The sequence below is a fragment of the Nelumbo nucifera genome, chromosome 5 (genome assembly GCF_055504915.1).
Source record: "Nelumbo nucifera cultivar China Antique chromosome 5, China Antique-T2T, whole genome shotgun sequence".
In the NCBI taxonomy this organism is placed as follows: domain Eukaryota; kingdom Viridiplantae; phylum Streptophyta; class Magnoliopsida; order Proteales; family Nelumbonaceae; genus Nelumbo; species Nelumbo nucifera.
The window spans coordinates 35757333-35767865 of record NC_142653.1 but is presented as its reverse complement, the minus strand read 5'-3'; the positions used below and the strand labels follow the sequence as shown (position 1 = coordinate 35767865).

The window sequence follows — 10533 nt, the reverse complement described above, 5'->3', positions numbered from 1 at the left end:
TGTAGCTATTTTTATGTATCTCTAAAGCACTGCTTTGGGTCAAGAGTTGAGTTTGGGAAGAGAATTCATACAAGCCAAATTCTTTACAATGTAGGGTAATGTGAGTTTTTTTTTTGTTTTGTTTTCTTTTTTTTTTATAAAGGATTAATTTGAAAGGAGTACAAATGCGTGTAAAATCTTATATTTTATATTATTTTTTATGTATTTGTACTATACATATTTGCATTTATATTTTTTTCAAACTAAACAAAATACAAATGCAAATTTATAAAATGCAAAACCTTATATTTTATATTGTTTTACATGTATTTATATTATATATATTTGCATTTATACTCTTTCCAAACTGAGCCAAATAGACATCTCTAAGATAATAAATCTTGAATGGCGGGTCTACTTTTAGCAGTGGTTATACTTGAGTTAACTGAGTCAAATCCATGTAGGTCGTATTTGCTATTAACCGGGAAGAATCTCCGGGTTCGCATCCGCCCCCCACAGTATCCCACGGACTCACAGCGCGCCGCGTGTCCTCCCACCCGTGAATTAGACTCTCGTGCGGAGCTAATCCATTTCGCCCAAAGGGTCATCTCCTCTCAGATTCTCACTCCTCTCTCTCTCTCTCTCTCTCTCTCTCATTTCAACCTCACTTGAACTTTCGACCTTTCGTTCTCATAATGCCCCTCTTCGAGTTCTGCCGGTCAACGTCGACGTTCATTCCGGCAGTTTACCGGAGGTAAGTTTTTCTCTTTATTCTCACTTCTCATATCTGTTTTTTTCTCATTTTTTACGTTGTTTTTTGTTTTTTCTGATTTTCTACCTTCCGTTCTCAGATCTGAACCCCGCCGGAGCTTGCCCTCCTTTGAGTTCCGCCAATAGCAAGGCCTTTGGCCTTTGCAATGAGTTAACCAAAGTCTTACCCACTTGTACTATGATCCCACAGGAGCAAGGCCTTTGGCCTTTGCAGCAGCAACAAGTGCTGAAGCTGTATTGGGTGCAGAGGGAGGGACAGGTGCAGACTATGAACTATCCTGGGATACAGGTTGCTGTTGAAGCTGCAAGAATGTTAATCCAAGCACTTTGAGGATTAGAAATTGTCAAAGATAAGGTTAATGGGATCAGATGAGCCTGCAAGTCAATGAACAAGTGTGCATATACAAACACAGATATGAGAACTGAGAATAAACGGATATAAGAACGGAACTTACCTCTGTTAAATAAATCTGTCAGAACGATCGTCGGCATCGACCGGTGGAACTCGAAGGGGGCAAGCTCCGGCTGGTTTCAGCTCTGAGAACGGAAGGCCGAAGGTTCAAGTGAGGATGAAATTCAAGAGAGAGAGGAGCGAGAGGATGACCTTTTGGGCGAAGTGGGTTAGCTCCGCACGAGAAAGTCTAATTCGCGTGTGGGAGGACACGTGGCGCGCACCTGTGGGGAGCGGATGGGTTTGGCTTTTGAGGTCCATGGGCTGATACCGCATGACACACGATAACGGTCCATGGGCTGTAAATTTTTTGTTTTCAATTTTATTAATATTTGTAACTTTTTCATATATAAATAATTGTATATATTATATTCATATAGAATAAAATTTTAAGATTTTTTTTCATTTTCTTATTTATCTTGTTAATTTATTTTAATTTTTTCATAATTTTTTTTTCAATTTTTCTAAAAAAAATCATGTCGCCAATTGCCTGGCTTGACATGGGCCCATCTTGGTTCGTGCCACATAGTGGTGTCAATAGGACTGGATTTGGTCCAATCTGATCCAGTCCAATGTGAGTCCATTATAAATAGATTAGGTCCAATCCAGTCCAATGAAATGTTTTGGACCAATTTGGACTGGTCCAATTCAATGTCTGGACCGTCCAATCTGTTCAAATACACTTTGATTTAGATTGGTTTTAAACCAAACCCAGTCCATTGACACATATATTCTTATCTTATATCAATGGACCAGATATTGGCCTAATCCAACCCAATCCAATATAAATTTGTTACGGACAGACCAGGTCCAATCTAATAAATATTTTGGACTAGATTGGTCCAATCCAATGTCTTATTGGTTCATCCAATCCATACAAATTGATTTTGGACTGGATGGGGTCCAATCCAAAATCGGTCCATTGACACCCTTAGTGCCACATGCCATGCCGGGCTTCTCTTTTGAGGGGTTTCAGGCTAGGCAGGGTTGGATTCCAAGGTAGAATCTGGAACCAACTTTGTAAGGGTTGTTTTCCAAGTCTTTTAAACCATAACATATTCCATCAAGAATCAAATTAGATAGGTATACATGTTGAGTTTAATATAGTTCTATATGTTAAGCAAGGTTTTAAAATTTACAACATATCGGCCGATAGAGTTCAGAGACATGGAGTTTCGTATTTTTTTGCCCGTATTAGACCGATATGGGTCCGTATTGGCCAATACGCATTATGTATCAGCCAAGTTTAATTTATCTCTCTTTTTTAATCTCTCTCATTAGTATTAATTTTAATCAATCCTTTAAATTTGAAACACCATTAAATGCTATTATTATTTAGGGTAAAATACAAAAACCTCCCCTTTAGTTTCACTTTAGCAAAAGCCTCCCCTGAACTTTTAAAAAATTCAACAAAAACCTTCCTTCCGTCACTAATATCTCATTTAAAATATTTTAAAATGCCATAATTACTCATTAATATCTTTAATTCCTATTTACCTTCAAAGTTTCTCTCCTAAATTATCTTTAATCCCTATTGATGATTCAATTTTTGCGTGATGGCCAATTTTTTGTGCTAAGTATCTCATCATTTGGTCTGCTTCCAAGTAATCGATGACTCTGAGGCCGAAGTAGAGAGCTTTTGCTGGATGAGGACTTGGATGCCGAGCTGACCAGGCCGAACTGCCTGTGAGGTGCCGGGCTGACCAGGTGCCGAGCTGCCTGTGAGGTGCTGGGCTGATCAGGTGGCGAGCTGCCTGTGAGGCGCCGGGCTGACCAGGTGCAGGGCTGCCTGCGAGGCGCTAGGTTAACCAGGTGCAGGGCTGCTTGTGAGGTGCCGAGCTGCCTATTAGGTGCCGAACTGCCTAGGTGTCGAGCTGGATTGATGAGCTTCGTTGCTCTTTAGAGACCTGCAAGGAACCAAATGTCAGAGGACCCGGGGTGGCTAACCCGACGAGGTCGCTCCGATGCTTAAGTCAGTACTCTCATAGTAGACTGCAAGCTAAAAATCACAAAGTATGAGAGCTAGAATTTGCCTACTTGCTTACTTTTTTTACTTGCCTCCCTGCCATTGGGGTTGGTGCCTTTATATAGGCACTGCTTGGCGTGGGCTTCACGCACCATATCCGAGATTTCTGCGAGGTCGTCTAAGTGGTTCGAGATTCTTGGAGGTAACCGCAATGCACGTTGACCACCCTTCGGATCGTTCGGCATGTGGGCCAACTTCCAAGGATTGTGGAGTGTTTGGATATGCATGCCAAATTCGTCGACGAGCACGTCTTGCAAGTCGCCAGGTCGGTGCATGTTCCAGGTTGCCAGGTCGTGCCTGTGCCAGGTTGCCAGGTCGCGCCTGGGCCAGGCCGCCAGGTCGGTGCCTATGCCAGGCTGCCAGGTTGCGCCTGTGCCAGGCCGCCAGGTCAGTGCTTGTGCAAGGCCGCCAGGTTAGTGCCTGTGCAAGGCCGCCAGGTCGTGCCAGGGCCAGGTTGCGCCTGGGCCAGGCTGTCAGGTCGCGCCTGTGCCAGGCCGCCAGGTCAGTGCCTATGCAAGGCCGACAGGTTAGTGCCTGTGCAAGGCTGCCAGGTCGTGCCAGGGCCAGGTCGCACCTGTGCCAGGCCACGCCTGGGCCACCAGGTGGGACACAACCAACTTGGCTAAGGCAAGTTATTGCCAAAGTGGTTCTAGGTGTCACCTAGATGTTTCGAGGTGTCATGTGATACAATATCATTGGAGGGCCAAATCCGCCCTCATCATTTGCCCCCCCACTCCTGAGACAAAAGTAACTCGGCGAAGGGAGTAGATTTCTCCTTTTGGCCTGGAATGAATAATTCGATGAGCTTGTAAGCGTCATTTCAATTCCTTAGGCCCTGGAAGCGACTCGTAGTCCACTCCTTGATTTTGCCCATACCAAAGAGGCGACTGGGTCTTATATGGTGAGGAGGTCTTCGCTAGTTCGGTATTTTGGCCCTTAGGCTCTGGGAGCGACTCATAGTCCACTCTCCTTGATCTTGCCCATGCCGAAGAGGCGACTGGGACTTGTATGCCCATGCCAAGGAGGCGACTGGGACTTGTATATCCATGCCGAGGAGGCGACTGGGACTTGAATGCCCATGCCAAGGAGGCGACTGGGACTTATCGTAGTGCCGAGGTCTTTTATTAGTTCGCCAGTTCGCACCTGGGCCAGGCTGCCAAGTCGGTGCCTGGGCCAGGTCGCAAGGTCGCGCCTGGGCTAGGCCGCCAGGTTGCGCCAAGGCCAGGCCGCCAGGTCGTGCCAGTGCCAGGCCGCGCCAGGTCGACTCCTTAGAGCTACGGCTGCGCTACATCAGCCTCGTTAGTGACATCGGTTACCCACTCCTACAAGAAGCTACTAGGAGCTCGACCTACAGGGGCAACACTACTGACTTTAGGTCACCAGCTCGCACGGGGAGCCTTGGAAGGCTCGACCGGCAGGGGCGTCCATGCAGTCTGTTGGCTGCCTACTCCCATGGAACACGAAGAGCTCATGTTGGTAGAGGGTACCTCGCGAAGAGGACTGATGAGGCTTTATCCGAGTTGAAATAAAGTTGGTAGAGCTGCTTAGTCTGTTGGCCATCAACTTCCTGCATAGTCTTTTGAGTTCATAAAAAAAGGAAACTAGAAAGTGAAAGCTTTTAGTTTCTAAAAGGTGAGAACTTAGCTTTTTGAAAGAAGAGGACTTAGCCTTTCGGAGGATGAGAACTTAGCTTTTTGTAGCGTTTTCTACAGACGGCGCCAATTGATGAATCAATTTTTGCGTGATGGCCAATTTTTTGTGCTAAGTACTCCGTCATTTGGTCTGCTTCCAACTGGTCGATGACTTAGAGGCCGAAGTGGAGAACTTTTGCTAGATGAGGACCAAATTGCCGAGCTGACCAGACTGAACTGCTTGTGAGGTGCCGGGCTGATCAGGTGCCGAGCTGCCTGTGAGGTGCTGGGCTGACCAGGTGGCGAGCTGCCTGTGAGGCACCGGGCTGACCAGGTGCAAGGCTGCCTGTGAGGCGCCAAGTTGACTAGGTGCAGGGCTGCCTGTGAGGTGTCAAGCTGCCTAGGTGCCGAGCTAAATTGATGAGCTTCGTTGCTCTTTAGAAACCTGCAAGGAACCAAATGTCAGTGGACCCGGGGTGGCTAACCCGGCGAGGTCACTCCGATGCTTAAGTCAGTACTCTCATAGTAGACTGCAAGCTAAAAATCACAAAGTATGAGAGCTAGAATTTGCCTACTTGCTTACTTTTTTTACTCGCCTCTTTGCCATTGGGGTTGGTGCCTTTATATAGGCATTGTTTGGCGTGAGCTTCATGCACCATATCCGAAATTTTTGTGATGTCGTCTAAGTGGTTCGAGATTCCTGGAGGTAACCGCAATGCATGTTGACCACCCTCCGAATCGTTCGGCACGTGGGCCAACTTCTAAGGATCGTGGGAGTGTTTGGATATGCATGTCGAATTCGTCGGCAAGCACGTCTTGCAAGTCGCCCGGTCGGTGCATGTGCCAAGTCGCCAGGTCGCGCCTGTGCCAAGCTGCCAGGTCGCGCCTGGGCCAGGATGCCAGGTCGGTGCCTATGCCAGGCCGCCAGGTCGAGCCTGTGCCAGGCCGCCAGGTCACGCCTGTTCTAGGCCGCCAGGTCGTGCCTGGGCCAGGCCGCCAGGTCACGCCTGTTCTAGGCCGCCAGGTCGCGCCTGGGCCAGGCTGCCAGGTGGGACACCATCAACTTGGCTAAGGCAAGTTATTGCCAAAGTGGTTCCGGGTGTCACTTAGTTGTTCCGAGGTGTCATGTGTCACAATATCATTGGAGGGCCAAATCCGCCCTTATCACCTATTTATCCTTTCCCCCGCCATTTATTTATACCTATTTAAAGAAAGTTTCAATTAAAAATTTTAAGAATTATTTAAATATTCTAACAAAATTATATGATGAATTTAAAATATTTGTTAAAAACACAAAAAATAATTCTAATAGATTTAACAATATTCATATTATTAATAATTTTATATTTTACAAAATTCATGATGAAATTATGTACTAACAATATAAATTATGATCTTTCAAATTACTCAACTTAAATGTTATTCAAATAATAAAAAATTAACATTAAAAATAAAATATTATTTAAATAATTCAATAACTAAAAATATTAAATAAGAAAATATTAAAAATAGATAAATAATTATATAAAAAATATTTAATATTATGTAACATCTTTAAAATAAATAAAATTGAAATAATAAAATTTTTTAATAATTTTACATGTCATTTAAATATTCAAATAAGAAAATATTTATCATAACTAGATTTTAAATAGTTAAAATAACGAAATAATGTAATAAATTAAAAAAAATCTTAAAACAGGAAAAATAATTATAACATATTATTGAAATTAATAATAATTGTGATATTTTATTGAAATACTTGTTTAATTGTTTATTTCTATTATTACACTTTTTTAACAAATCCCATGCATCGCATATATATATATATGTATGTATGTATGTATGTATGTATGTATGTATGTATGTATGTATGTATGTATGTCTGTCTGTGTGTGTGTGTGTGTGTGTGTGTGTGTGTGTGTGTGTGTGTGTGTGTGTGATGTGTGTGTGTGTGTGTGTGTGTGTGTGTGTGATGTGTGTGTGTGTGTGTGTGTGTGTGTGTGTGTGTCTGTATGTATGTATGTATGTATGTATGTATGTATGTATGTATGTATGTATGTATGTATGTATGTATGTATGTATGTATGTATGTATGTATGTATGTATGTATGTCTGTGTGTATGTATGTATGTATGTATGTATGTGTGTATGTGTGTGTGTGTGTGTGTGTGTGTGTGTGTGTGTGTGTGTGTGTATGTATGTATGTATGTGTGTGTGTGTGTGTGTGTGTGTGTGTGTGTGTGTGTGTATGTATGTATGTATGTATGTATGTATGTATGTATGTATGTATGTATGTATGTATGTATGTATTTGTTTATGTATGCATGTATGTATGTATGTATGTATGTATGTATGTATGTATGTATGTCTGTGTGTGTGTGTGTGTGTGTGTGTGTGTGTGTGTGTGTGTGTGTGTGTGTGTGTGTATGTATGTATGTATGTATGTATGTATGTATGTATGTATGTATGTATGTGTTTATGTATGCATGTATGTATGTATATTGTGTATATATATGTATATTGTGTGTATATACAGGGAATGGTCTGACCCATCTGATCCAAAAGGTTGAACTGAGGACCCACAGCCCAGATGTGAAAATAGCTTAGGGTATTTTTTCCTTGAGGAATTGGGATTTTTTTTTCTTCTAAATAAAGAAGCAAAAAAAAAAAAAAGATAGATACCTCTCTTTTTTAATTCAATGCAAATGTTCAGTACTTTTTCGGAATTTCAGACCACATCACAGGTGTGTGTTCTCCACTAGCCAGGTCACAAGTGAGCAGTCTAAGATGTAAGTGAGATTAGAAAGATGAAAGTGCAGACTATGGTGATGTTTGGCATCAATGATGATTTCTTGAAAATCACTGCCATGTTGGAGCCACATTAGCATTAGAGGAATCAACGTTAAAATTTCTGTTTAGTTGGCTGATTTTAGGTGATGTTTGGCATCGATGATGATTTCCCAAAAATTAGTGCCACGTAGGATCCACATTCGGATTTGAAGAATCAGTGATGTTTTTCTTGTTTGGTTGGCCAATTATGTCGATTTCTAGGAAATCATCCAAAAATCGATTATTGAAAGAAGCCCTTTTCAGGGATCACCTTTTTTGGTGTTTTCCTGACTTTTTAACTGATTCCGATTTTTTGAGGATGACATGGCATTGAATAATAACTATAATACAAAAATAATCAGCCCTTTAAAATCAGTACCAAACAGACACAAAGACAATTTCTCAAAAATCAGTTTACATGGCATAAATGATACCAGACAACAATTTTTGATGATTTTTCAAAAATCACTGATTCCAGAAAATCACCTAAATGATACCAAACAGAAATTGGTGCCACATAGGATCCACATCAGAATTTGAAGAATCCGTGATTTTTTTTCTTGTTTGGTTGGCCGATTATGTCGATTTTTGGGAAATCATCCAAAAATCGATTATTGAAATCAGCCCTTTTTCAGGGATCACTTTTTCTGGTGATTTCCTGATTTTTAACTGATTCCAATTTTTTTGAGGATGGCATGTCATTGAAAAATAACTCTAATACAAAAATAATCAGCCCTTAAAAATCAGTACCAAATAGATACAAAGCTGATTTCTCAAACATTAGCTTACATGGTATAAATGATACCAAACAACAAATTTTGATGATTTTTCAAAGATCATCGATTCCAGAAATCACCGATTTTTGGATAATTGGCAAGGAGAAATCATCATCGATGCCAAACATCACCTTAGCGATTTTCAAGAAATTGGCCAAAAATCGATTATTGAAATCAGCCATTTTTAGGGATCACCTTTTTTTGGTGATTTCCTGATTTCTAGCTGATTCCAAATTTTTGAGGATGACATAGCATCTGAAATCGGCTTACTTAGCATCAATGATACCAAACAACAATTTTTGATGATTTTTCAAAAATCATTAATTTTTGAATAATCAGCAAGAAGAAACGATCATTGATGCCAAACATCACCTACATCATCAATTTATGATAACGAAGTTGCTGCATCTTTTCTATTTATCAGTTATGATACTAAAAAAACAATTCCCAACCATATGACTTTCACAATTTGGTACATGTATCATGGATCATTGGATCCCATATTTGTTTTAATTAATTAATAATTAGGTAAAATTTTCCATGGTTGGATCTCTCTCTCTCTCTCCATATCTATCTATATTTATCTATCAAGTCAGCTAGCAACTAAATACTCTACGTACATAATCTACGTTTTAATTAAGGTTTATGATATTAATAATTAATTAAGGTATAATGAATAGTAATATTTGATTAGACATATTACTGTAGTAATATGTATTATGTTTGGTGCTAAGCTTTGCTAATTTTAAAAAAAGTATTTGGCAATAAGTAAGTTTTTCTTACAAAAAAAAGTTTTTTACAAGAAAGCTATAAGTTAACAATTAGGCATCATCTTGAAATAAATTATTCTTTTCTATCTAAAGATGAGAAGGCCAAGAACATTAGAAATCTTCTTATGTTTCATTTACGCTTAAAAAACCTGTGCATTTGCACGGGCCCAATTAGAAAGTTTCTTCTTCTATACACATGAAAAACTAAACACTGTTTCTCTCAAAAAAAATGGAGATGGTTCCTGCAATTCAAATAACCTAAATCCGGCTTCCATTACTCTATTCAATTGTAGCAATAAAAAAAATTAAAATAGGAATAGAAAAGAAGGGTGTGACTCATGATAACAAAAAAAAGGAAGTTGAGGTGGAGATTAAAACACTATCATTCTTTAGAAACATAAAGATTGTGAATCCAATCATGAAAGACCAAACATTTTAGTGAGTGATTTTCTTCAAACTAAGATAGATAATCGAATCTAATCGCATAGTTTACAAAAAGAAAAGTATTATGGGGATGGCAAGGGAAAAAATAGGAAAGTTTCTAAAAACAATGTCTTTTTAATGGGAAAGTGTGGATGAGAGTATATTTTCTATCTAAAAAGGCAGAAAATTGGGTAAATAAAGTTAATTTGAAAACTGAACCGCAAAGGTCTCGGTCCAGTTACTATAGTTGAACCAGAAAGCCCAGTCCAGTTTTCACTTTCAAAACATTGGTTTGGGTGATTCCCAGCCCATTTATGGCCTGAAGGATTTTCTTTTTTCTGGTGAAATGGATATTCATTATGGCCTGAGGTTGAATACCTTCGAGGTTAATGGTTCCAACCCGAAGTAGGGCTATCATTTGGGCCGGGTTAAAACCATGGCTCAACCCCCTAAATTTGCATGGATTGACTTCCGGGCCGGGTTTAAACCGGTCACCCTTGAAATGGAAACTATCACCCGAATTCTAAGTTTCTAACAAGCTAGTATAATACAACCAAACCCAAAGAGACAAGTGAGTACTAGCAGTTTGGCCTGTTCTTCAGTCATTGGCAGACCTCTGCTTTCTTATGGCATGTAATGCATCATGTCAGCTTATTGGCTTGATTCTATGACCCGCAGACTACATAACCAAATGCTCCGGTGGGTTCCATACCCATAGGCCCCACAACTGAAGTTACATGTGGTGGTGATATTCATGTTTTCGGATGGTCATAGTCATGGACTTCATAGAGATTATGATCACAAGATGTTATCCCCAAACATTCCAAATTTTCATCTATGTACAGTAGATTCTTCATTCTTGGGCCCACAATGT

General features: G+C 40.4%; 1 long non-coding RNA gene across 1 annotated transcript; it reads left to right on the top strand.

The window, feature by feature from the left end:
* The first annotated feature begins 333 nt into the window (after positions 1-333).
* Positions 334-1612, top strand: LOC148791413 (uncharacterized). Its single transcript, XR_016076731.1, has 2 exons — positions 334-733; positions 831-1612. It is a non-coding gene; the product is annotated as an uncharacterized LOC148791413 (long non-coding RNA).
* The last annotated feature ends 8921 nt before the right edge of the window (positions 1613-10533 follow it).